This window comes from Homalodisca vitripennis, chromosome 1 (assembly GCF_021130785.1).
Source record: "Homalodisca vitripennis isolate AUS2020 chromosome 1, UT_GWSS_2.1, whole genome shotgun sequence".
In the NCBI taxonomy this organism is placed as follows: Eukaryota; Metazoa; Arthropoda; class Insecta; order Hemiptera; family Cicadellidae; genus Homalodisca; species Homalodisca vitripennis.
Window position 1 is genome coordinate 70,383,115 of NC_060207.1, and position 27,707 is coordinate 70,410,821.

A 27,707-nucleotide genomic window follows, 5' to 3' on the forward strand; every position below is an offset into this window, starting at 1 on the left:
AAAACGGAAACGAAAGAACATTTCTACTCAGAATCTCACACGTTTCAAGGCGCAATCCACAGGTGTTTTTTTGCTCAAACTATGGATGAAACTCGGATTCACCATTACACTCCAGAGACCAAACAAGTGGGGAGAGAAAGAAGTTAAAGGAGTTGTATGTTTTATGTTTGCCAATTACCTCCGTAGCATCAAGAATCAAGATTAATTTATTGGCATTAACAACAAATTTGCATGAGCAAACTTCAGCATAATATATAATAACGTTCACACGATAAAAAATACATACGTTTTTGACCACAATGTAAAGCAACGTCATACCCTTGATTATAGATTCTTCCTCAGGATCACACTTACATAAGTCAATCAAAACAAGGTGGCTGCCTATGATATCCAAAAATATTTTTCATAAATGCACGCATGGGTACTTATCGTATTACTTTACGAACTGCGTCAATTTAAATAACAATATTTACATTTTATGAACTATCTATACATAAAGAATATTTACAATGTTTGTTTGCGGGTGAGAATTATGTTCTTATGTTTCCCGCCAAGAAATAATACAACTTCTCAATAGTACTCCAGAAGTTATTTTTGTAAAAATTTGTAATTTATCCAGGAATATGGTAAAATAATTCTGACTGTAACAAATGGAAAACAATGTATAGCCTTAGACAGTCTACATCAATGATTGTTCAATAATCTTACATTTCTGATATTTAGCAGTATACCTGACCTCTCTATTCAAACTATGTTTTATGCAGCTTGATGTGACAAATAAACCTGAAAATGTTAGATGTAGACTGTTGATGTTAGTTATTAGTACAAATCTTTGAACTACTAGCTTTCTGAATAGAAGCATACAGTGTTAAAGCCTACTTGATAACATTCATATCTTCACAGATCCATCAGAATTTCTCAAACAATATTTTAACATCGTCGTTGAAATTTAAGGCTATGTCGGGCTTAACACTGAGCCTTGTGAGGTACATCCGACAAACTTTACTTCCGAATACTTACTGGTCTCACTTGTATAAAGCAATTATTCTGCGTTATAATAAATTATTAATAGTTACTATAAATCGACCAATTGTAAATTAAACTAGGTTATATGGCGTGATCTCAAAATTTGTCACAGGACAAATAGGAACTGCTATGGCTTCGATGAAGAAAAAAGAGATGTTTTATTCAGTAGTTTTGCATTCCTGTATTATAATACTTACATAAAGGCTTTTGGAATCCCAATAAATAATATCAGTTTAACTTATCATTAAATTTATACATAATATAATAAAACAAATAGAGCTTCTTGGCTGACAGATAAACCAGATTGCAGCAAATAGTTTTGACTGAAAAATCCGATAGATTGTGCTAGCGGCGCCATTTCTGACGCTATGATTGTTTGGGCTGTCTGGCTGTTTTTGGATTTGTTCCATCAGTTCGTAGTTCGTTTCGTTTTCGGTGGTGTTGTCGTTCGTTCGTTACGCGTTTGTGGTTATTAATAAGTAAATTTACCTGGTTTACTGACTGAATGTGTAGTGATTTTTATGACAAAATAATTTAGAAGTTCGCCAACTATCATAATATTAATATTTATTATTATTATCATGTAACTTTGATACATGTTTTGAAAGCTTTAGTGTCTTGTCCAAGTATATTGCAGGACTAGTTAGAGCTTCTGTGATAACTTATTTGCTTCAAACAAGTAAGTTTTCTTTGTTTTATTTTGAAAATGTTTATTTAAGCGAAGTTTTAGAAGCATATAGTACATTTAAAACATAAGCAAATATTTCTTATGTATGTGACAAGTTGTGAGTTTAGGTTACTTTTTAAACCATAAGACTGACAGATGAAATAAGTATAAACGATAAACGATTTTTTCTGAGATTTATTAGTCATATTTTTTTACATATTGCAGTTTGCAAATTAGGTCTTTATTGGCACATTATAGATTATTATTGTTATCTTTAAGACATATTAACTGCTACTGAGTAATACTGTAAAGATTTAGATAGGCCATAATGTTATTTATTTTATTTTATTCTGTTTTATTTAAATGTTATTTCATTATTCATATAAACTGGTTAATTACATAACGACAACAGTAATAAATTAGTGTAGGGTCAAATGAAGGATTAAGTACTAAATACTGCTTTATTATAAATGAATAACATTTCAAGTAGTCCTTTGTAAAGCTTTGAACATAGATGTGATATGAACACATCAATACATAAGCCTACAAATAGTAGGCTATAAATCCAGATTATAGGCATTAATTAGTTTGATTCTATTCAATGTTCATGAAAAACAGGCAGGCTGTGATAAGTGGACTCAGTTTTTATATCAGCTAGTATAATCATAGATAGGCTAGGCTATTTAATGCATAAACTAACAAGTATTTATACTTGTTAAGTGATAAGAAAGTATCTTACAAACTAAAATAATGTTAAGGTATGAGAATGTCTTAAGTATTTAATATAGTCTAATAACAAATACTATAGCTTAATGGAAATATAACAACTAAAGAGGAGATAGGTCTGCTTGCATTAAGTGGTTACTTTCTCACTGTAATTATTGCTAAAACTACCTTTAACTTTTACAACTGAAACTTGGCCTATTTTCTCCTCTCACAGTAGGCTGTTTCTTTATACAAATTTCGCATATTGGGTTTTTGAGCAACTAGGCTATTTTGTCTTCAGTCCAGAAAAACACAGTCATCTTTTAAAGCTATTTCATTTATTTTTCTTAAGTTTGTGACTTTCAATTAAAAAAATAAAATAAAATATTGGGTAGGGTACGATAAGCGGACCCGGTATTTTATATCGAAGAACTAATCATCGATACCTAATATTCGTAGACCTCACTCCTAGACCATCAATTGATATAAAAGTATAGTCTCAATAACAATCATATGTTTTATATTAAAATATTAGTTTAATATTTACAGTGATTAAACAAATTATTATAACAAAAATTAGGAAAACTGAAGACAACCATATTTGCTCCTCTCATAGTTACAGTTGTTTCTTTCCCACAAATTTCACATAATGGGTTTTTTGGTACGAGTCCAACATGTTGAAAGTACGTAAAATATGTGTTATCATTTTTCAAAGCAATGTCGTGTATTTTTCTGAAATTGACCATTTTTAATGATCAAATGTTAGTTATGTAAAATTGAAATGTTACCTTACGTGTATTATTTGAAAGTGTTTACAGCTGTTGATATAGATTATTTAAGTTAACTGTTCAAAATAATTAATCAGTATCGAATGCTATGGTTAAGTAATATCGTTTGCCAATTTCTATACAAAAAAACCAAGTCTGCTTATCGTACCCTTCCCTAAAAATTTATTTTTAGAACGAAATAAAAACAAAATATTGGGTAGACTTTAATAAGCGGCATAAACTCTCTTACACTCGTTATTCAGTTTTTTCAAGTGGTTTGATAGTTTTTATCTAAATAAATAATTTGATATTACAATTTTTTAACTTAATTTTTAATTTTAACTAGTCTTGTCACAGTAATTTAAAATGTAAGCAATAAAAACAATAAGAAGTAATAATTTTTTTCAAATGTGATGAATATAAGGAAATTATGTATTTCTTAATTTTTTCTTCTCAATTGTTTCAAGTGGTTTCAATATGTGGATTTTGATCCTGGTAACAATGGGGAGAATCCTTTCATAACAGCAGTTGCTCACTTCTATATAGGCAAGTTATAAATATTGTGACATTTTTCTTATATATAGGTTTAGGCTATATTATATTGTTATTTTGTAAATTTATTGATAAATTTATGTCACTAAAAACTGATGTATTATTCTTGTTGTGTACGATTATTATCTAATATCATAGTTAGATATAAAATCAGTTGATAATAACAATCGAATAATGAGTGTAGGGGCACATATTAAAGTATCCCCCAACATTTACTAAATAATTGATTTCATTAATCAATCCAGGTACCATAGTTAGATTATCTTAATAATAATTAATAAATAGAGTAAACCTGTCAATATTTTAAATAATCAGATGTTTATTTTAACTCCTAAATAGGCTATGGTTGTTACAAATTATTTGTTGTTACGTTATGTTTTTTATAAATAAATGTTTTAACTGGGTACAATATGTAGGATTATTGCTGCAAAACTAAAATGTGAAATAAAGCTTAAGCGGTGCTGTTATGGAAACTTGGGCTAAAGGTTGAAAAAAAATGTTGTTTTGCAGCCCAGAAGTATTTTGTATGTTTTTTTCTTGTTATTTTGTATTTGTAAATGTAGAGTAGGAGTATTAATTGAATTATTAATTTATTAAAATTGGTTAATATAAAACTTAGCCATCGATTTATGGTATCGGTTATTCATATGTACCCCTTACCGAGTAATAAATCTAACTATCAATTGATGAAATTAATTACTTAACATTGGTTGATAGTTCTAATTAAGTTACCTGCCTGTAAAATATATTTATAGTTAATATTGATGTAAAAACAGGGTCCACAGATTCACCCAATAAACTAAATGGGCTATACACCAAACAAGTTTTGTTATAAACCTTCTTTTTTGTTCCTAAAGTATGTAGGAATGACTCTTAGAAGAAAGAAAATAAACATTCATTTTCTATACAATATTGTCTTTAAAGCCCTTTTTTATGGTCCTAAGTCAGATTCTTTAAAGAAGCATAATTAAATTTTCACTGTGAAATGAACTAAACTTCTTTGCCAGAATAAGACCATAAAATTGACAACTTATTGTGGACTCATATACTTATCAGATTTCAAGATAAGTTAAGTTATCGCATTATCAAAGTTTTTTTATAAGTTACTTTCCTGGATAAATTACTTGAATGGTTGATTGAGTCTTTAAACGTTATTTTTCATTAATAAATAGTTTCCCTTTGCTATTTAAAATAAATTACTATATCTTGAGCCTGCTTAAATCTACTATATAAAAATGAAACTGTTCGTGTGTAACAGCATCACTCACAAACGGCTGGACGGATTCGCCTAATTTTTTTTTTAATTTGTTCGTCTTGATCTGTAGAAGGTTATAGGATACTTTTTATCCCTTTCCCGATTCAGGATTCCGCCCCACTGGTTACAGAAATACCCGTAAGAAATGCATTGCAGCAAACATATGTTATTAAGTGAAAGAGTCTTTTCAAATTTTTAATCAGCTGTTCTTTGTAAACATATATAATGCGACAAAAAATATATTTATATATAATTTAATTACTACACTTATAGTTTTAAAGCATAGAGTAAGCTTAAGAGAAACGACAAATTTTGTTTAAACTGTTTCTGCAATCACTGTTAAACATAGACTTTACTATCCAGATAATACAATTCAAATTTGACGTAAAAATTCACCTTTAACTGCAATATTTATTTAATATAAACCATGCTCATGCTTGATCAGAAGAGCAATGCAGATATCATAATTACTATCTTACGTTGGCTACAAATATAAAGAATGTTATAAAATCAACCTTAGTTGTTTTTTTTTGACAGAAGTATCAGGAATGTGGTACATACCTTCATAATGCGCCCAAGAAGCTCACGAAGGAACGACTATCAATTATCTCAGCAATGTTTAGAATGTGATAGAAAATGAATAAGTGAATATAGTGTACTGTTTTCAACGGGAAATTGCGTGCGAAGCCGCGGGAAACTTATTGAAATGCGCAGCGAAGCGCGCCGGGTCCGCTAGTCTATTATAAAGATATAGGCTAATCAGTAGCCATAATAAATGCCAGCAGATTCTTCAACTGATACCGTTAATAAAATAAGTGCTCTCGTATCCAGAAACCTAAGGTTTATCCCCAACCTTTTTACGAATCTGCGTACACCAGGACACCTACAACCAAGGGCATATTTGCTGAGTAACAATTCATTTAGAAGTCAAAAATTGACGCTAGGTACTTATATTATAAGGAATGAGGATTTTTACAGCGCAACCTATCAAAATAACTGATAGTGTTCCAGTAAGTAACTCTTATCAGTAAAAACATCGGTTCTCAGTTTTTACAATGGCTTACGATTAATGCACACTCATTTGGCTATTCTACGGCATAGGCTACTTGTAACCACAGAGTAATAAGGTATACTAAAGTATATTAAACCTTATTTATTATACATACAGTAATATACCTTATTACTCTGTGCTTGTAACCATGTTATTATTGATTTTAATTGTAATTCAATCATATTTGTTTAATCTTGTTTTTTATGTGCATACAATTTTGTGTAGGTTAGTCTTAAAACACTTGACTAAAGATGGTGGAATTAATAATCAAAACCATTAAGGGTTTAAACCCTCCTATCTCTTTCTCCCTTTTTTATGAGATAGGTTTGCACCCTGATGTATATTTCATTATAAAATATGACATATATAAAAATAAAACAAATCAATATGTTATTATCAATTATATCGATAGTCAGAAGGAGTTTATCCCTATTAAAAAACTGTTCATAATTCCAATTAGATACAAAATTAATAACAAAAGCAGGAACTGCTGTTAGTAAAATTCAGCTACTTATAAGTACTTATAAATACTTATAAATACTGCCAACCCTGTATTGTTTGCTGTAACGGTAGGAGCCATGTAAGGGTATGCCTTTATTTATATTTTATCAGGAGTATGCTTTTATCTATGGCTACTGAGAGTAAACTTAGCCTCACACAAATATAAAATACAGAATTTTTGATGAACAAAATTTTTATTCGAGCAAGTTTAGGAGATTTTGTATTACTTGGTGTAATAATACTGTTAAAGATAAATTTGTGTTCTTTTTCTTCTTTGGATACCTCTTAATGATTTTAAAACTGTAAAGGAACCCAAATGATTATTTAAAGTAAAGATGTATGTAAATAGTTTAGCTCACCATCCTCTGACAGAGTTGCCCCAAGGGTCCGCGAACCCATAACAGGGGTCCGTGGAGGTAGCCTACGACTTGTGTAAAAATATATGGACTCCTGTTAATAAACGTTATTTTTTGTTTTAAATGAAAAGCCCTTCTACTCAGAAGAATAACATCTCACCAAATCAAGTATGAATTAGCAATTTGTTCTTGAGCTTAAACCAAACCGTTAGCGCGTCTATGGAAACGGATTGCGTGGGAGGGGGAAGGAATGAGTCACGCTGGATGTGACCAAAACAAAACATCCACTTCACTCACTCACGAGTGACTAGTTGGCGCTAATATCACATCAAGTGATTACAGTGCAGCATACCTTTTTTTGCCTCTTATATACATAATAGTTATTACCATATATAAACATATAAAAATGAGTGTAGTTCACTAGTAATCAGCAAAGTGTGCTATGCATAGTTGATTAAAGACGGTACTGTGCTGTAAGTACAAGTGAAGTGCCGACGACACTAATGGAGACGGTAGACAGGCCCATGCTCCACCTAACCTTGACAAGCCGTCTTGTTCCAAATAAAGTGCCAGTGCCAATAAAGCCAAATCACAAATATTGTGACGATTATTTAATGTCGGTTTTGTGCAAGTGAGGATATTGAACAAAAACCGCAATGTGTTGTATGTTACTACTTTCCAATGAAACAATGGGTGGAAGACAGACGAGACATATCAGTATGCCACATGGGTTCTATGAAAACTGAAGAATCAAATGGCTGGAGATGAGAAACCCAGGGGAGTTTTGGATCAAAAGAAACCTGAGAAGCAGTGCAAGGGAATGCAGTCCATGGCTACTTTGATAGTCGATATTACCTGATGGCACAACAAATGAACGGCAACAATGGCATCATACGTTGTTTCTCTGTTGATTGCTGTTGAAGTCGGGAAAGCCTTCTAATGTAGGCGAGGAGCTGATCATCCTGCTGCAAAAAGCATGTGCAACATAATATTAGGTGATACTGCGTCAAAGACATAAGTTTGATCTCAATGAAACGCCTCAGTGAAAAGAAGAGTTGAACATATGTCAGAAAATGTGTACTCCCAATTAGTTTCACGTTTGAAATCTACGGAAATGTTTCCATTATAATTTATAACTAGACGAGATTATACACTTAACTGATTAATCTCACTTGCTAGCTTTTGTCCGTTACAAACACGAAAAATATATTATGGAAGATCTGTTATTTTTCAAGAGGCAGTACATAACAATGCAAATCATATCTTTGAAGCTCTCAATGGTTATATTTAATACAATGATCTAGATTGGAATTAATGTGTAGGATTAGCTGCTGATGGAGCTTGAGCGATGGTTGATCCCAAAACTGTATCAATGGTACGGGTGATGCAAGTAGTGCCAAATGTCAAGTGGACACACCGTTCAATGAAAATCCTCATTGTTTGAATTTATTTTCACTGTTGATAACATTTTTTTCCTTTAATTAGTATGTACAAATCTGGACTTATATTCAAGACTGCAAAATGAACTTCATTTTAAATGTTGAAGTTGGGTCTCTGTTTTGATTTAATTTGCCATAACTGAGAAGCCCACCTTAAAATGGTTGGAAGTTGTAAAAGATATCAACACATGCAACGCTTTCCTGGCAATTTAGGCGTATTACTTTTCAAAACTACACCAAAACTGTAGCAAATACTTTGTTTTGAATCCAGTCTTAACAGAATGGCGTCACCCCTGGCAGGAGATCGAGGTGCTTCAGGGCGCCATGGTGCACACTTTGAGAAGGACTGGTGTACAGTGACAGTGAGCATTGCAAGTAATCATATCAAGGAAGTGGTCAAGGAACTTGAATGGAAAATACTCCATTTTTTATTCATGTTAACAAAGACAAATAACTATTTAAAATTATCTCTCAGGTATTCAACACACAATGCATTTATATAATTTATAATAGTTTTATGTTATCTATTTGTACTTTAACAATTTTTTGTATACAAGTATTCTTTCAAGCATAGCCAATACATAGCGTTTACAATACAAGTGGATATAACAACTCATCACAAACAATTTAGAGGTATGGGAAATATGAAAAATATATCTGTTGAGTACATGAGTAACGTCTGACGGAAGATTTTTAGATGTGACGACATTTTCTTTGTGTATTTACAAACTGCCTCCAGTCTCTGGTGTAAGCTTTCATATTTGTTTTTTATTTTGTGTTTCTCTTAGGATATTTGATTCATATATCAAAATTCTTGGAGCTCAGTATATTACTGTTAGCTTTGTGGTAGGTGACAAATCTCTTTTGGGAGAATTTCAACAAAAGGGTAAAAACTAAGTTATATTTTTTATGGTTATTTTATTTTAATTATTTCATAACTTCTCTACAATATTATTTTTAAAACTCTTTGAATGAGCAGCCTTTTATAAGTTAACACTGCATAGTGGCATGATATTAAGATAGTTGAGCTGTGTAAATTCTTATTCAGGTGTATCGATATACTTATACTAGTAGTAGCTTATAATGGTGTCGGTGATCACACTGCATCTCTGTTTTGCTAAAGTCAGCATAGCTTAGTTTCTGACACAACTATCTTTTTTCATGAGAGTTTTAAACAGCAACTTTATCTGAACGGTAAAGTGGTCAAGAGAGCTCACGCGTTTGAATAAAAGAGAAAGTACGAATATGTCAATGAAGTGTATAATAATAGGCTACAAAATTAGTCACCAAGATAATAAATGCACAAACAATTTGCATATTTGTTCACCAAAGAGATTTTTTCTTTTTATTTGATATAAAATACAAAGCTCTCCCCATAAATAATTAAAGGATGAATAATACAGTTGAAGAATAATAGTCCAAACTACATATAGGGTGGTAGTGTTTTTCCAGTATTTGTTTCTAATTCGCTGTGTTCTAAACTGGTGTGTAAGTCTCATGATACCTCATTATATTCCAATAATAATCTTAAATTGGGTTTAGCAAAAGATCGGACCTGCATAGGCTCTCGATAAGAGTGAAGTGCGGGGTGGCGCGCAGGCCACAGTAGCCCGCACTGATGGCTAAAAGAAAAACATCCCTTGAGATAGTACCTAAATTCAAGCTTAGATCACGTGGCACTCGTTAACTTTTTACATTTATGATACGTACGTATGGATTTACATACTTATATAACCTAAAACAATTAGTATATAAGGACATAGAGGCATCCTTCTCGCCGACATCAATTCATTTAGGGAAACAGTAAACAAGAATAAATCTCCATGATGACATGCAATTTTGACAGGAAGTAAAATAAAGTCTGTTTTTTTCTAATAATCCCCGATAATAAAAGCTCTAAAAATAGTGGCCTCCGGGTAATACGAAAGTACCGGTTAATTGTTAATGTAATTTGTCTGAAACTTGTGCAACAAAGAAGTGCGGAACTTCCAGACCGGACTGAGTGCATGTGACGTGAGATCAGTGAAAGTGACGAAAGGTGTGATCGGAGCCCCTGGCAATCCCGCCAGCCATTGTCTTCTGGTCTCCCAGAACACTTTCACCCTCTTCCAGTCACATTACCTCATGAGTTCACATTAACACTTGCATGTGCGTGGGTGCGTTACACGTAACGTGTAAAGGTATAGTATCCTTGTGGCACACTGAGCACGTATAACTGCATCATGCAGTTGGTGAGAGCCTACAGTTTGAAGCATTTCCTGACCAGTATTTTAAATTAAGTTCGACTCGCACACTGGTTTGTTGCCTGACTTTTAGAGTGTTAATTATATATAGTTAATGCAAACAGATATACCCTTTATTTTAGATGGTTTTAATTATTGTATCGTGAGTTTGTTTTATTAAAACTTGGAACCTTTACGTCGGTGTTACCTTTCCCAAACAGCATTTAAATCTGTGACAGCCATTAGAATAAGTCACTTTTGCATACGTAACCAAGCGGGCAATCTCCGAGCACCATTACATTTATCATTTGTCCACGATTATAATATTTAAACGTAATTGGTATTGCAATTGGATTGATCAACTGAATATATTTAAGTTTTTAATGTATTTCTTTTATATCAATGTTATCTTATAAATACTGTATAGCTCAGTTTTTCCCCATTTTGTTTATTATGTTCTTTAGTATGTAAGTAATTGTTATTGGTGTTGTTTATACGAGGGTGTATAATATCTCGAGGTTGCGTGGAACAGAGAGATAAAACAGCCCTAAATCCGCCTCAAAGTAATCTCAGTTTTCATTTCATAAATATTTATCTCGTTTAGAACACTATTGTAGTTTATCTTTAATATTTTCACTGACACACAATAATTAGGTACTTTAAAAGCGATTGTAAATAGTGAACATTTTCCAACAAATATATCTTGTGAAACAGTTACTGATAAACCCTTTTTGTTATTTATTACTCTATTTCAACAGTAAAACATCTTTAAGAAGTATATTTTCCGATAAAAATGGTTTTAATAAGAAAATTATACGTCCTTCTTAAACAATTTGTTTTAATTAGCAGAGACCATTTGCTTAAAATACATGCAAATGTTGAGCCACGAAGTTGAAGTTCTCTCTTAGCGTAGATCTGTTGAAATGAATGAGGAGACTGGATTTGAAAGAAAATAAGGAAAGAGAGAGACAAGGTTTACGTTCTCGTCTCTAGTAAAGTTTGAATGGCAAACCCTTCCTTGAGCGCAGTTGCACTCATTAACTTGAGCGAATAACCACTTTGACGCTGCCATCTGCACTTGAGAGTTGACAAGAGAGAAACCATCTAAGATGTCTGACTGTTATACCTACGTTATCGTCTTTGATGTTCGACCACAGTGGAAAGTTATCATTATTAGTTTATTAAATCATAATTATACTATTTATTACATCGGGGAGAGCTGTTTGCCGCGTGGTCCGGTAATGTATCTAATCATAATTAGATTAAATAAATCGGAGGAACTGGTTGCCTTATGGTCCATTAATTAATCTACTCATCATTACATTAAATGAATCGGGTAGAGCTGGTTGCCATATGTTTCATTAGTTACTATAATCATAATTATATTAAATAAATTAGGGAACCGGTTGTCGCATAGTCTATCTGTGACCGTTGCATTGATCACCACTACCACAAAGTAACGATATTAAATGAAGTTGGTGGTGAGTTCTGTATGTACCAATTTCCTAAGGGATGTCCTTTATTTTAGGCAATTTGAATATAAAATCCACGCACAGGCCTGCATCTCAGGCCAGGTCACATAAGTAGAAAAGGAAAGGTCTGTAAGGGGCACTTTTATCAACTAATAATTATTGACAGTATACATTACATAGTAGTGATAGTATGTGTGTATTTATATATAATGTAATGGTAGCACATTCACCCGGCAAGTGAGAGATCCGGATTCGAGTCCCGGCGGAACAAGTACTTTTTGCGATTCAATGTTTATTGAAATTTTATATATATATATATGTATATACAGAGTATTCAGAAAGGGATATCACAAACTTCTATGGCTGATAGTACTCATCATTTCAAACAAAAAATATAAACATAAGTAGAGAAATGTCTCGTTTAGCCGCAAGTTGCCATTTTTTATTTAAAAGATTTTCTCAAGAACTAGTTAAGCCAATAAACAAATTGGCACATAGGTTTGAATAGATGAATAATAATATAAATATAAAATTTAAAAAATAGTTTGTTTTTTTTCTATAATATTAACATAATGGCGTCTGTATAACAAAAAAGCCAGTATGTTACAAACATCAGTAGACAAAAATTATTTGAACAATTTTATTAAAATTCCACCTCTGCTTTTTTCAAAGAAACTCGTTAATACATAAGCGAGCACGATCAATTTAAGAGTAAACTTGTACAAGCCAAACATTTTGCCTTTTGATAGGAATAAAAATATTTCTACTATAGCGTTAGTACTGTATTGACGTTAAATGTGCTTATTTATGTAAACTACTAGTATTACTTTTCAACTTTCTTTAACCTACAGACGAAATCGCGTTATTCTTTTTTATTATATTCTGCCTATTTAGATTATCGGACGTGTGCTCTAACGAGATTTAAGTTTCATACATTTTGAAAATTGTTACTTTTATAGGCTCATAGTTACTTCTACTACATAGTTAGACTAGTTTCACTACTAATGTTCAAACTAATTAATAGTCTAGTGGTTGTAGAATTTCAATAGAATAATTTCGATGTCTATTTAAAACAAACTTTGTGGAATACTGAGGCGTACTATCTAATCTACAATGCACTATGACCTAACTTTTCAAAATATTACTTATATATGGGTCAAACGTTTTGGTATTTTATCAGAATGGCTCTATTTCTTACAAAGTAATAGTGTTTTAGCATTATTGTTATACAACCTGTGGCAATGAAAAAACTATCTTATTTTGAATATCGGTACCAGTACCATAATAATTTTCAAATTATATAATTCTATATAGGTCTGTAGATATGTTTAGAATTTTAGAGGTTTTCTTCCTTCAGTTAACTAATCTTATTATTATTGATATATGGAATTAAATATGAATAATAAATGAAGTTGCCTATTTTAAAAAGGAATTAAAAACAGCTTAATATGTATATTTAATAAAATTTATTACATTTACCTATAATACAGTTAGATTAATTCAATTTAAGGTATAGATACTTTCAATTGATATTAGTTCAATTGAATTATTAGTTCTTAATTGATGTGCTTAATTGCTTAAGCTTGTTCTACATCAGCGGGGTATTAAGTTTATATCATCCTCTCAATTAATTTCCTTTGAGATTTTATCACAGAAAAAGTCAAACTTGAAAGAGAGAATAAAAGAACACACACTCTCATGTTACGATGGCGTCTCATATTAAGTATTTATAATGTTAATTGGATTCCGTGTTGAAATGAAGGATGAAGCTAGTACATAACGTTAATAAGATGAAACAGAATTAATTGGATTAATCCGGTGCTCTGCTAAGATGTTTGTTATTTTGATAAAATTCTTTAACTTTAACTTTACAGTAAGCAGTATCTTTTCTAATAGAAAAATCGACTTGTATATTTGTAAATACTTATACTATTTTTTTTTTGTCTGAAGAAACACTAAGGCGTACGAAAATGCATGAAAAGCTTATCAATATTTTTGTTTTTAAACGTGTTTAGAAATCGTGAACTTCTTTAACAACATTGCTATTTTATTTACTTAAAACTTCAAGGATAAAATTATTTAAAAGCCCCCCCAAAAAACGTTATAGTGATGAATGATATATTATGTTAAATAAAAAAATTAAAAAAACAATCGGAGTTAAGGCCACGTATCCATGTTACTGGAACTTGGATAAGAGACGTTTTGTACCTGAATTATTTACTTTGAGATAGAATCATCACAACTATCTGCGTGCAAACAGGTAATGTTTATAGCAATGAATCTCTTAAATATTAGTCGTTGAATTATTAATTAACCTTTTTTCTATTAATGCTATCTAATCATTATTAATGATTTCTTACAGTTTTCAAATACTATAATTACAAAACTGAAGACCAGCGAGCAGGACGTGTAGGGTTCGAGTTAATTTTTGGTATCAGTGTTGGAATCAGATGTTTAATATGAAATACAAATTATCAGATCAGGCATTTCTAATCTAAATATAACTGTTACTGGCATTTATGTAATTGATTATAAAGATAGCATGTTACTTTAAATTTGTACCATAATTTATAATTATTTAAAACATTGACTCGAATCCTACACGTCCGTCTCGCTGGTATAAATATGATATTTAAAAACTATAAGAGATTCCATGCAGATTTATCGTAAAAAATGTTTTAATACAGATACTAATAAGAAAGCTGTGACAGTCTGAAAATTCTGACCAAAATAAGTTTTTTAAGTGTAATGAGTGAACGACGCAACCAAACCCCAAAAATTAAGACACAAATTAAGATACCATAAAAGTTACTGGTGGGAGAAAGTTTTCCCTTGGTTTAGCTTTTGATGTAAGTTTTTTCTGTGTTCCATATTACATGAAATTTGTTTATGAATATTCAATGAAAAGTAATTTGTTTTAACTGTTTACATGTCTCTTGAGCTTGAATCCTGCTTTCCACTGGATTAACCAAATAAACAAAACCTGTTTTGAATATAACGCTTAGGTTTACTTTCATAAAAAGCTGTCTAAAATCGTAACAATAACCCACCACACTAACATTTAAATACACAGGTTTAGGTATATTCTCATTATATATATATATATATATATATATATATATATATATATATATATATATATATATATATGGTATAAATATATTTATTTCGAATTATGCAACAAATTAACTTAATAACTCATTATCAGAAGAAAAGTGTGCCATCATCACTTTGGTTATGTATTTTTGTGTGATGTTTTGTATTCTTGATAATCTATTAAAAATAAGTGAGAGTTTTTTGTAATAAACGTTTGAAATATAAGTACCTTTAAAACAAGCGTTTTTCTTCAATAGAGTAGTTGACTTTGAACTACCGTGTAACATAGTACCTTATATAAATTAATAATAACGATAATAATCTAATTACAGTCCAATGTAAGAAGAACTGCTCTTGAATTGCTCAAAGTGTGAATAGAAATGGGTTCATGCTCGAAGAGTTGAAATGCTATTAAAATACGTCCCAGTGTTCTGCAATGAGTTGGCATCTGAGTTGGAATTCTTTAGGAGATAAATTCTTTCTCAGGCATTTCAGTATCATTTATTTCCAGTGAACCAATGAATTTCTGGTTTGAAACTGTAGTGCATTTCAAAATATGCACTTCACTAATTTATATCGTGAATGACATTACGTTTATTTGATTTATAGTTGTTCATAAATTGTATCGACTTTAGGCGCTATTCTCTTCAAATATACAATTATGTCATAAGTTAATTGTGATTACTTACGTAAATATCTCAAGTTAGAAATAGGTTCTAAATTACAATTTTCTCCATTGCACTGTCTGGAATCAACGTTACCTACGTGTAGTTGAACTTTGCCCTTTTGGAAATGAATGAAATTGATTTCTTATAACTTGGTTAAAATGCAGAACTCTTATAGTGAATAAGATCCATTGATTCAATATAAACCATTTGTGACCGTGAAATCGCACGTTGTATAGGACGAGCAGTAACGGATCCAGAAGGAGGGTCTGAGGGGGCGGCTCCTCCCCTCAAACTACATGAGAAAATTATTACAATTTTTTGACAATGTTATATTAGTATAAATCCATATTATACATTTTACACGTGTTCTTGTTTTTAACTCAAACTCAAACAATAAGCTGCTTAAGGGATATTAGATTTGTATTGGTTAACCTAATTATGAGATATATTTGTAACCAACACTAACATTGAAATGAAAACCTCGGAGTAAACCTTTATTAAACATGTAATATAAGCACTCATACATTTAATTATTTGATCTTATCATAATACCTTTACAATGTACACGTGTTCGTGGGTTACTGTAATACCCATGATAATGTACAGTATAGTTAGGTATGTCAAGGTATGCTTAATAAATTCTGTTAAAATCCACTGCCTGCTTGATAAATATGAGTATATTTTATCGTGTACGTTTTAATGCGTTCGAGTTTATTAATTGTTATTAGACCTATACGAACTACATTTTGGAACTTTTACGGAGGTCTCTCGCAAAATGTGTTTTATAAGGGTATTGAGAGTATATTTGCTACTTATTTACATTTAGGTCATTGTTACATAGTATACAAATAGAAAAGAATGTTAATTTCTTCTACGCTGTACTGAGATGATGGTACATAAAGAAAGCTAACTTAGTTCAATTACATCTACTTTTGTGTCAAACGAATTGACATGCCATTATTTCAAACGCTGTTTGACGTAATGGTTAACTACACGTATGTAAGTAATGGAAATTTCGAAATTAAATTGTTATCTAGTGTTATTAAAAACTGCTTTGTAAATAGTTTATATCATTAAAAATACGTAATGTAAACAGAATTAAAAATTTCAAATAAAAACTCAGACTGCAGTCAAATAAAGTAAAACAGGACGATACGGTAAAAGAAGCTGTTGTGTTTAATGCAATCTATCTATGTAATGGGGTTCCCTAATTTTTCTAACATTGTTTATTTATATAATTTTTTATTACTCTACGTAGTATTGAGGGAAACATGGTGTTTGAACAAACCGATCATCCACCATGCCATATTAGACCATGGATTTGTCCCTCACCCTCTCAAGTCCAAATCAGTCCCCCTGAAGTCCAGTATCAAATCAGGGATACTTCACTGATAATGAGGATCGTTTCTTGGATACAGTAAGCCGTGTTGAGCCATTAATCGTGCAACTGGACAGCCGTCATTGACAAGAGCTTTTCCGCGCTACATATGTCACCCACAATGACACTTAACTCTAGGACGGCTGTATGTTACATGAACAGTAATAGTAGTGTGAGTTAAATCCAGTAGGCCGTGTTGAGCCATTAATCATGCAACTGGACAGCCGTCATTGACAAGAGCTCTTTCGCGCTACATATGTCACCCACATTGACACTTAATTCTAGGACGGCTATATGTTACATGGACAGTAATATTAATGTGAGTTAGATCCAGTAAGCCGTGTTGAGCGATTAATCGTGCAACTGGACAGCCGTCATTGACAAGAGCTCTTCCGCGCTACACATATCACCCACTATGGCACAATTCTAGGACGGTTATTATATGTTACATGAACAGTAGTAGTAGTGTGAGTTAGATCTAGTAGGCCGTGTTGAGCCATTAATCGTGCAACTGGACAGCCGTCATTGACAAGAGCTCTTCTGCGCTACATATGTCACCCACAATGACACTTAACTCTAGGACGGTTATTATATGTTACATGAACAGTAGTAGTTATGTGTTAGATCCAGTAGGTTGTGTTCAGTTATTAGTCGTGAAAATGGACAACATTCATTATCATGAACCCTTCTTGTTATAAACTCTATTAATGTGATACTTAATGAGAAGAACGCCTTAAAATACATGTAGTTTGAAATAATTCTTTGAAATAGTTTATAATATCTATATATATATAAAAATGAAACTGTTCGTGTGTAACAGCATCACTCACAAACGGCTGGACGGATTCGCCTAATTTTTTTTTTAATTTGTTCGTCTTGATCTGTAGAAGGTTATAGGATACTTTTTATCCCTTTCCCGATTCAGGATTCCGCCCCACTGGTTACAGAAATACCCGTAAGAAATGCATTGCAGCAAACATATGTTATTAAGTGAAAGAGTCTTTTCAAATTTTTAATCAGCTGTTCTTTGTAAACATATATAATGCGACAAAAAATTGTTGTTATTTTTGACAGTAACTAAGTAAACATAAATATTTTTGACGTTTCTATGTAAACAAACATTTTTTGACATTTACAACGTGTCACAAATGTCAAATTTTTTATAAACGTGATTTGATATCTTTTTTACAATTTCCAAGAACAGTGTTATTTTCCATCAGTAAAAAGTTTAAAAAAATAGGCAAGTATTTTTGTTTTCTCATGTAAATATTCTTTGAAGAATGTTTTTCTCAACATTTTTTTTTTACAGAATTCCTTTGAGCAGTTTTTTGACGAATTTTATTGGAAAAAATTGATGCCGTCACATCAATTACTCTTGAAAGTAGGATCACCGATAATGATGTTGAGAAACTTACGACCACCAAAATTGTGCAACGGCACTCGACTAACCGTCAAAAATTTACATCCAAATATCATTGAAGCAACGATTTTGTCGGGAACATCTGCCGGGGAAGATGTCTTCATCCCTCGCATCCCCTTAATTCCATCCGACGTGCCATTTGAATTTAAGAGACTTCAGTTCCCCGTTCGACTTGCGTTCGCAATGACGATTAATAAGGCACAAGGACAATCACTTAACGTCGCAGGAATCCATCTGGAACCCTCATGTTTCTCGCACGGTCAATTATACGTCGCTTGCTCAAGAGTCGGAAACCCGAAGAACCTTTATATTTATGCTCCAAATAATACAACTAATAACGTTGTTTACCAAAAACGCATTAAAATAAACAAAAAACTTTTATAATAGATTTTATGATATGCTACGATGTATTAGTAGAGCAATAAATTAATTGGAAAAACGTATAATAAAATTAGTATTTCTTTTCGATGCTTGATTGATGTAGCCCTCTCTACTGCCACGCGAGCGGAGCCGCGGGTTTAGGCTAGTTTAGCATATATAAGGCTATTAGCATGCATACTAATAAAAATTTGAAAATCTTTATTTGAGTTGTATGAAGTGCATTTTTCCATTTTCACGTAAAAGTGACTAAGGCTTACACAAAAACTTTTTCTCTGACTCCTCATATGACATTGAAAGTTTTGGGTAAAGATTATAATATGCATATTTCGTTTAGAAATTTTTACTAAATTGGTTTTCACTTGGAAAATCGGATATACAGGTGCTATTTCAATGTACCATCCCTGTATCACTGCACTGAGCCAATAAAACATTTCACATTGGGTTCATTCAGTTACATGAAGCGTGACCGAATGTTACCAAAGCAACTACCAGCCTTAGCCACACAACACGTTAAGCAGTTTTTTTGGTACAGGGTTCCCAAAATTGGATTCCAAGAATTTCAAAGCGTATTTTAGGGGTCATAATAAGATTTTATGGGATTTAATGGTTTTGAGGATGAAAGTTGTAAATTGAAGAATAGAAAAGTCAGATTTTTTTAAAGAATTCACAGAGATGTTTTTAAAACTTTAAAAAATCGCACTCCACCTTTGGGATTTTTTGAACAGCAATGATGGATGACTGTGTGCGAGTAGGTAGGAGGCTACACCTTCGCTTGTACTTTAAAAAAGTCATCTAACGAATTTTGGTTGATTATTAAGAAGGACATTTTGCAAATCGTGGGGTGAGGTGTAGGAAAAATGTAGCTTTCCTGACCTTCATTCCAAATTAATATTCATGATAAAGAAGAACCTATTTTCAACTGCAATATTCCCAGACTTCTTGATATAAACTTTGGAACGCCGTTGTGTTTGTTGGATGTTTTAATACAGATTTACAAATGGTTTTTTTAATTCTCTTAGTTATAGACGTCAATAAAGAAGAATTTGTTTGGTCTAAGATTAGGGTTTCCAGTTATCATATACAAATGCATACTGTTGAATAGAAATACACTGGTACAGGGAATTTGTATAAAAGTCCGATTTTAGACTTGTATGTACAATCTCATTAATTTATGTTGGATGATGATTAAAATCGTACAGGTTAAGACTTGCATGGATCCGGGTTGAGCGAATATAACGAATATAAATAACATAATTAGTTAATTAGTGTAATGTACACTTTTGATTAGACTATGTATGTATGTTCTGGATAACCATGTGTGTTATGGGTCTATCTGGAGTGCCGGACAGAAAGGAACAGAAGGTTACTAATAAAGGCCGCGTGCTGCACATATTGTGATAGGGCACATCTGGTACTGGGTATCACGGCGTTGTGCTACATAACATCGCGGCGAGGCCTGGGCCTGAACCCATCTCGCACCACATCTGCACCGTAACGTCACTAAATAAGGCATCTACGTCAGCTACCCAAGGTCTCTGGCAGTTCAATGTTCTTTATTTTGTTATACAGAAGGCTAGTAAACTGAACGTTCGCGTTGTTTCTTTTTAAGATGTACTTGTTTAGCTCTGAAATGTTCTTACTATCGACCTCTTGACATATGGATCCATTGCCCAAAATAGTTAGAATTGAGTATGCGTGGCTCTTATATTCTCTAAAAGATACATTTTTTATTATAAATTTAAGATTTATTTGTTTTCCCTCGTCACTGAATCAGTTTTAAACATAAACCATGGTTAATTATTGAGCGATAACAATTTTCGGAAGTTAAATATAGTCCATTTTCATTTGGGGGGTATTAAATACTATTCTTAGAGGTAAGAATAAAGGGACATATCTTGGGACTTATGAGTTGCTATCCTCTGTTTGACTTGTTAATTAGGCGTAGTACTGCAACGTTTAACTGTAACTATAAGTTTTATAAAATGTCTGTTTGTGAGATCTGTTTTATTCCATCGTGACCTAGGAAAAATATCTATAACGTTAGAGTTAGAAGAAAAATTTCAGTTCAAGTGTCAAGTTTTAATAAGAGACTAAACGATGCCGGTGTGAGTCGAAACTCCAAGGTGGCTATCATATGGTCTTAAATAGCAACGAACGAGAAACTGTCAGCGTGCTTGGGAGGAGAAGAAACTACTGGAATGTTTTAAAATGGTTATCAAAACAAGTGGTCATATTTATTACATAGGTATTATAATAAATAATACCGCAAACCTCCTATAGCTATTTATGCTCAAGGGACAGTTTGTGTTGGACATACTTGACATAACAAATACAAAATATACATGACTGCTGAACCATACATCATGATTATTCCCTTCCCCTGGTTCGTCGATTCAAGAGCGGCATCTCGTTCAATTCAAGATCATAGACAAACAATATTGTATCGATAATATAGTTGCTCTATCACACCATTCTTCTAATACCAGACTTGGCGTAAATAATTTTTTCTAAAACAACATATCTGGAGTGGTAAAGTTGTTTTATTATTTGCTTACGAAACTGAAACTTTTAACTTTTATTATATTTACTGAAATATAACACCAACAAATCTCAACCCCTGACGTAAAGAACGTAGATATACAAGAGTAAATATGTATAATTGTGTTTAAACTGTGATGTGCTGCGGTTACCGTAACAGTAACTCGGACTCTGTACATTGCCCGGAAGAGCGATGTGGATGTGGGTAGGAGGCGGACAATGTCGTGTGTGTGCTGTGGGAATGTCGCACACCCCGGGGGTCTTACTATAACGGCCGGCCACTGCACGCCGCGGCCGCCACTTCTCCGGCTTACTTCTGCCCCATCTGTCTTGACAGTAACTCGGACTCTGTACATTGCCCGGAAGAGCGATGTGGATGTGGGTAGGAGGCGGACAGTCAATGTCGTGTGTGTGCTGTGGGAATGTTGCACACCCCGGGGGTCTTCCTATAACGGCCGGCCACTGCACGCCGCGGCCGCCATTTCTCCGGCTTACTTCTGCCCCATAACTGTCTTGACAGTACCTTAGACTCTGTACATTGCCCGGAAGAGCGATGTGGATGTGGGTAGGAGGCGGACAGTCAATGTCGTGTGTGTGCTGTGGGAATGTTGCACACCCCGGGGGTCTTCCTATAACGGCCGGCCACTGCACACCGCGGCCGCCATTTCTCCGGCTTACTTCTGCCCCATAACTGTCTTGACAGTACCTCAGACTCTGTACATTGCCCGAAAGAGCGATGTGGATGTGGGCAGGAGGCGGACAGTCAATGAATGTGCCATTCATGTCCATGACTTCTGTATAGACTCGAAGGGACACATTTTTCAAACACGGAGAAAGAAGAAGCCAGTCCGAGTTCTATTCTGGTGACATACCAGTAATGTATGAGTATGACGTAACATAAGTCTGCGAGGTGTTCATTAAGCTTACGATGTCGAATTTGAAACGATCCTTTATAGTGCATGAGTTGTTAAGTAATTATGCCGTATTTGTTAGAAATTATTGTAAATGTTATGAAAATCTCAAAATTGTACAATTTTGTAGAGCAACCTTTTTATACGAAAAACTTGGTTTTCTGCCGGATGCATACGAATATTACATTTACTTGGGCTGTTGGGAAGTAGTAAAGTATGCTGACAGATCGCTACAAATACCTTTTGACACAAAAGCCATGTTTGGTAATGGATTTCCGCAGAGGTAAACAATGGATTCCATCAATACCGCAGTAACATCTAACATTCGTACGACTGTATGTACTAGTTAATTAATGGATGGATGGTTCTGCTGGACGGTAACTAATATATCTCTTCTAAACACCAGTTGATTAATATTAGTTTTGTTCGGATGTATTCAGAACAAAATCTTCTTGTATCCATAAAAATGTATTATTCTAAATATTTCGGAAAATATATAAGCCATGAGTGAAATATTCTGTACTGCAAGCAAATACATATTTGACACATTTAAAGATTGTCTCATCATTTCTAACAATGGGAGGGTCTTATAGGGAATAAATACTAAGTCAAGTTTTGATCTTTGTTCATTATTTATCTTAAAACTAGCTATTACTCGCGGATAAGTCCTTAGCATACTTAGTGAAAGCACTAATGATGTAATATGATGGAGCCATATGACATTTTTCAAACATATCAGGTATACAGTATTTCAGTGTTTATGGTTAAGAAGACCAGTTTAAGCAAGTGACTCTTAAATTAGGTTATGCGCAAGTATGAACATTTCTAGTTCAAAGAAATTATATCTCCGAAGACACGATTGAGTTTATCTTATTGCATCGATCCAGAAAATACAAATACATGTCTCGGATGAAACATATTTCAAGTGCCATAGTTGAGTTGGATTCTAGTTCCGGCAAGGAAAATATACATAGGACGGAGAAGCCTAACTTGTTCATAAGATGTACTTCCGGCCGTTTAAAATCACTCATGTTGCTACAGTTGAATGTGTTTTATTGACTTCTAGTCAAATATTTTTCCAGTCCCATAGCAGAGTTTCCCGTGTTAGCCTGATGAAGAAAATGTATAAATTATATACATACATACGTAAGACTTAGAAGCCTATTTCGGTCAAAATTTGTCTACTTTCGTTTGTTTAAATTTTCCTTACGATGCCATAGTTAAGGGGTTCTTGTTTCTCGATTAAAAGTAGATGCATGTGGCTTTTCGAAACCTACTTCGGTCATAAAGCGTCTATTTCCGGCTGTTGTACTTTTCTTTTGGTCTAATACATTTACATTGCTGTTGTTGAGTTTTTCTAGTCCCGATGAAGAAAATAAAGGTCACATACGTAGGGCTGAGAAGCCTATTATTTTTTATATGCATATACTTTTGTTATAAGACGGAGTTCATTACTAATTTCATTTATTATTTCAAAATATCATTTATAAGGTTTTACTCTATAAAAGTCTTGTTTTTCGAACTGAAGTCTGGTTTAAAACAGACAATTTTCATTGCAGTTAAAACATAAAGAATTGGTAGGGTGCCCCTCTTTTCGGTGGTTGACTATATTGTTTTGTCAGCTATCCGACTTAATTTCATCAACGTTCTAGACTCTAGATGTTTTAAAACACATTGCAGCGGAGTTTAATTTTATTCTTATAACGGTCGATTGTAAGTTGGCAATATGTAAGCTGCAGATAACCGTAACTAAGTGGTATCTTAATCAAAAGTGCTTACTTTGAAAGTGATGAGTTTTATTTGTGGCTAGATCAAATTTGGTTTTTGATACAGCCTTTTGTCAATAACATTTTCCCCCATTTAAACAGTAATGAAATGAAAAATGTCTTTATTAGAGGCGAAGTTAAAACTGTAAAGTCCTCTCTACCACTTAACCTCAAGAGATGGTGCGTTTCTTGGCAGTATATAGTGAGTGTGTGAGGTTGCTGAATGTAAACACAGTAAGGATAATGTATCTAAATTAGGGTGATGAAAATTCTCGAAAAAAACTGGGATTGTCTCGATTTTTTATAATGAATTATTGTGTTCCAAAAAAATATTTCGGTTTCCTCAAAAGGCTCAGAATTCACTTATTAAATGTGTCTAATAAAACTTTTTAGAAATTTCGCTTCATTTTATGACATGTAAAAACAAATATTATAATATTGTAAATGAATATATTACCAAGCAGTTAGATTTATTTGGCTTGTCTACTGTGCTGCTACAATGTTACAGCCTACTCTTGTTGCACCAACTTTGCAGATACACTTCCAAGCTTCTGTGAACAGAGTGCGCGTTTTTTGAGAATTTAGCCCAATTTAGTTAGTTATAATGTACTTGTATTCACGAATTAATTAACACTATTGTATTGAGATGAACAGTGCTGAACCTGCTTTAGTGAAACTTGTTGTAATAATTAATCTAAACTTTATGTTGAGAGAGTATTTTGATTATGCATACCATAGTGCTCTCTTTTTAAAGTATGCTATATTTTTATACTTAGGTATTTTACTCCAATAATTCTATAATACAGAAATTACATTTTTAATAATATAATATTAAGAATGGCGAAATATTAGGGTTACTCTATTTAAAATCTCTTTAAAAACATTATGGTTTGTGTTTAATGTATAAGATATCATTATTATTGCAACATTATTATTATCATTATTACAACAGATACTGTGACCACACTATGGATAAATCAGGCTAGTTCTTTCCACCCGGAGTTGGGCAGTAGGGGGAGATGTCTCAGTTTGACATCTCCTAGAATGATTTCGTCACCGTAATCTAAATAGATACACACTAAGTAAAGTGTTACGGAGTTTTTAAGTTTTTAGTTAAAATTTAAATAATTTATACTCTGTCCAGACTAATGTTAAACAGTGCGACTGAACTACGAACGTTGGACCAGTGTTATAAATGTCCCTATCCTAGATGACATAATGCAAAAGCATGTACAGTAAAGAATTCTATGTTCTGTGTTTTTAATATTAAATGAAATATAGAACATAGTTTAAATGTTAGTTGGTCAATGTAATTAACGTAGGCCGAATAATAAATAAATTTCGGAGTTGACATCTTTTGTTTGTGTCATGATGTTTGACGTGTTGCTGACAAACAAACAACAGCAATTTGAAAGTGAAACGGACCTGAAGCTGAACATTATATTAATTCCGTGTTGTCTGGCCACCGTTTCTACGCTAACAGACGGAGTCGTTATTTCCCTTCCAAGCGGCTGTGGGGGGGTGGGAGAATGCAACAAGGAAATTTGACCGGAGGTATAAAACACCAGCAGTAATTAAAGCTCCCCAACAATTCTGGGAAACGTGGAAATTGCCCGGTTATTCCAAGGTGATACACAGTATCTCCCTACAACAAAGGTTTAGTAAAAGGGAATAAAAATCTCGGCTGTGTAGACAAAACTAGGACTATAATATATAACTTCTCACTTTTTCTTAACCCCATTCTGTTGATGTCTTTGGCTTTGGCATTCTGATGAATTATTATTTCTAACATTTTAGAAGCTATTCGGTCGTTTCTTAATTTATTCCAGTGAGATATACGATAGCAATCTGTTTATTTATTTCAAAATACAATGTTATGGCCAAATCTGGATTTGGAAATATTGCATAAACCCATATATATATATATTGACATTGTCATTCCTAGTCCACATACTGTCTAATATACCATTAACAGATCTGTAAAATGTATAGTAAATGATCATACTTTTTAGGAGCCACCAAAAGATGAGTGAAAATACACATTTATGTACTACAGGTAAACGCAAACTGATTACTTGAACTCGGCAGAGACAAATGTATGCGCGCGCCGCGGACCGGCCACGTATCTGTCTGTCATGACCTCAGATCGGAGGTTGAAAAAACAGCCCTCGTATTCGAGCTACAAGTGATTTCGAAAAAGATTTTTTAAGTTAATAAATAATTAATTGTTTGGAAAAAGTATGGACAACTTAAGAAATAAATGTAATGTTAAACCAGGAAATTAAAACATTTTAATCAGTCAAGCAAAGAAAAGTGTTTTATTGCTTTAAAATATTTGACGAAAATTTTGTTGGATCACCCAGTGCAAATAAAAAATGAAATTTAACAAATATTTTCATATCGGATTTTTAAGTCGTAGACCTTTAAAAATTGTTAATTTATAAGTTTCATTATAATAAACTAAAAAATATGATCCAGATTTGAATCTGTGTTACATGAACGCAATAAGTTTTTTTAAATAAAGCAAGATCCTTATAAGATTATCTTAGAAAATTGATGAGTTTGATACAAGTGAGAACCTAAAAATAACGAGTGTTATAGTAAACATTTAAAGATAAAATGAATGTTGAAATTTTAGAAGAATTTTCTAGATGGAGTTCGAAAATGTATGATAAGTACATTTTGAACCAGGTAGAGGTAATAAAACACTATTATTTACCCTAATCTTATAAGTAGTTTAAAAATATTACATATGAATTAAACAGTACTGAATTAGTGTAGTTAGATAATGGATAGGGTAATATAGCCGTGCAGTTACGTAATACAGTTAGCGCCATATGTGTGGGAATCCTCCCATTAAGTCCGTTAGCTAGCGAATCCTGAACGGCGCGGGATTAAATAACTTATTAATTATGTTGTGTTGCACTATCGAGTCCGGTTATGAGTGAACAATACTGCATTAACTAAATGAGCCCGTTAGTTAACTAGGCACTGGGGCTGTGGAAACGTTGAATAAGAAACTACTGTATCAGCATAATGTTTTATTCAAGAGAAAGTTAGCTATTTTAAATATTGTTCAAAAATTGGAATTCAGGTTTAATTGCATACGATGAGAAATCACAGCCTATTCGGCTATGTATCGTTTCAATCAACCTATTTAAATCATGTTAGAAGATCATATTATAATAGCTAGAATAGCTAACGAAAATGAAAATGGCAACATTTAATACCCTTACCGAATTTCAATAACTATTTTGAAACAATTCCGGTGTATATACTGGAATTTACCTCAATCATAATTATTTTTCACGCAGAGCGGTCAGTTGACAGCGACCGACCAATAACAAGATTTGTGACCTACGAGTCATCTAGCCTAGAGTTTGTCGTATAGGGGTTTTCAACAATGAATACAATTAGTCGACACAGTTATAAAATGAATTGCAGTAGACTAAAATTTTGAATCTTTAATCCTGTAAGGATAATTAGTTTTAAAAATAGTGCCGGTACACTGCAAGAATATTAGTTAGATATTGTAT

General features: G+C 32.8%; 1 protein-coding gene across 1 annotated transcript in view; it reads left to right on the forward strand.

Annotated features, from left to right (window-relative positions):
- The first annotated feature begins 1,438 nt into the window (after positions 1–1,438).
- The window catches only part of LOC124364121 (triple functional domain protein), a 717,390-nt gene continuing 691,121 nt past the window's right edge, over positions 1,439–27,707 (forward strand). The window contains exon 1 of the mRNA XM_046819384.1: positions 1,439–1,705. The gene's annotated coding sequence lies outside the window, so the exon portion shown is untranslated. The remainder of the gene's footprint in view (positions 1,706–27,707) is intronic.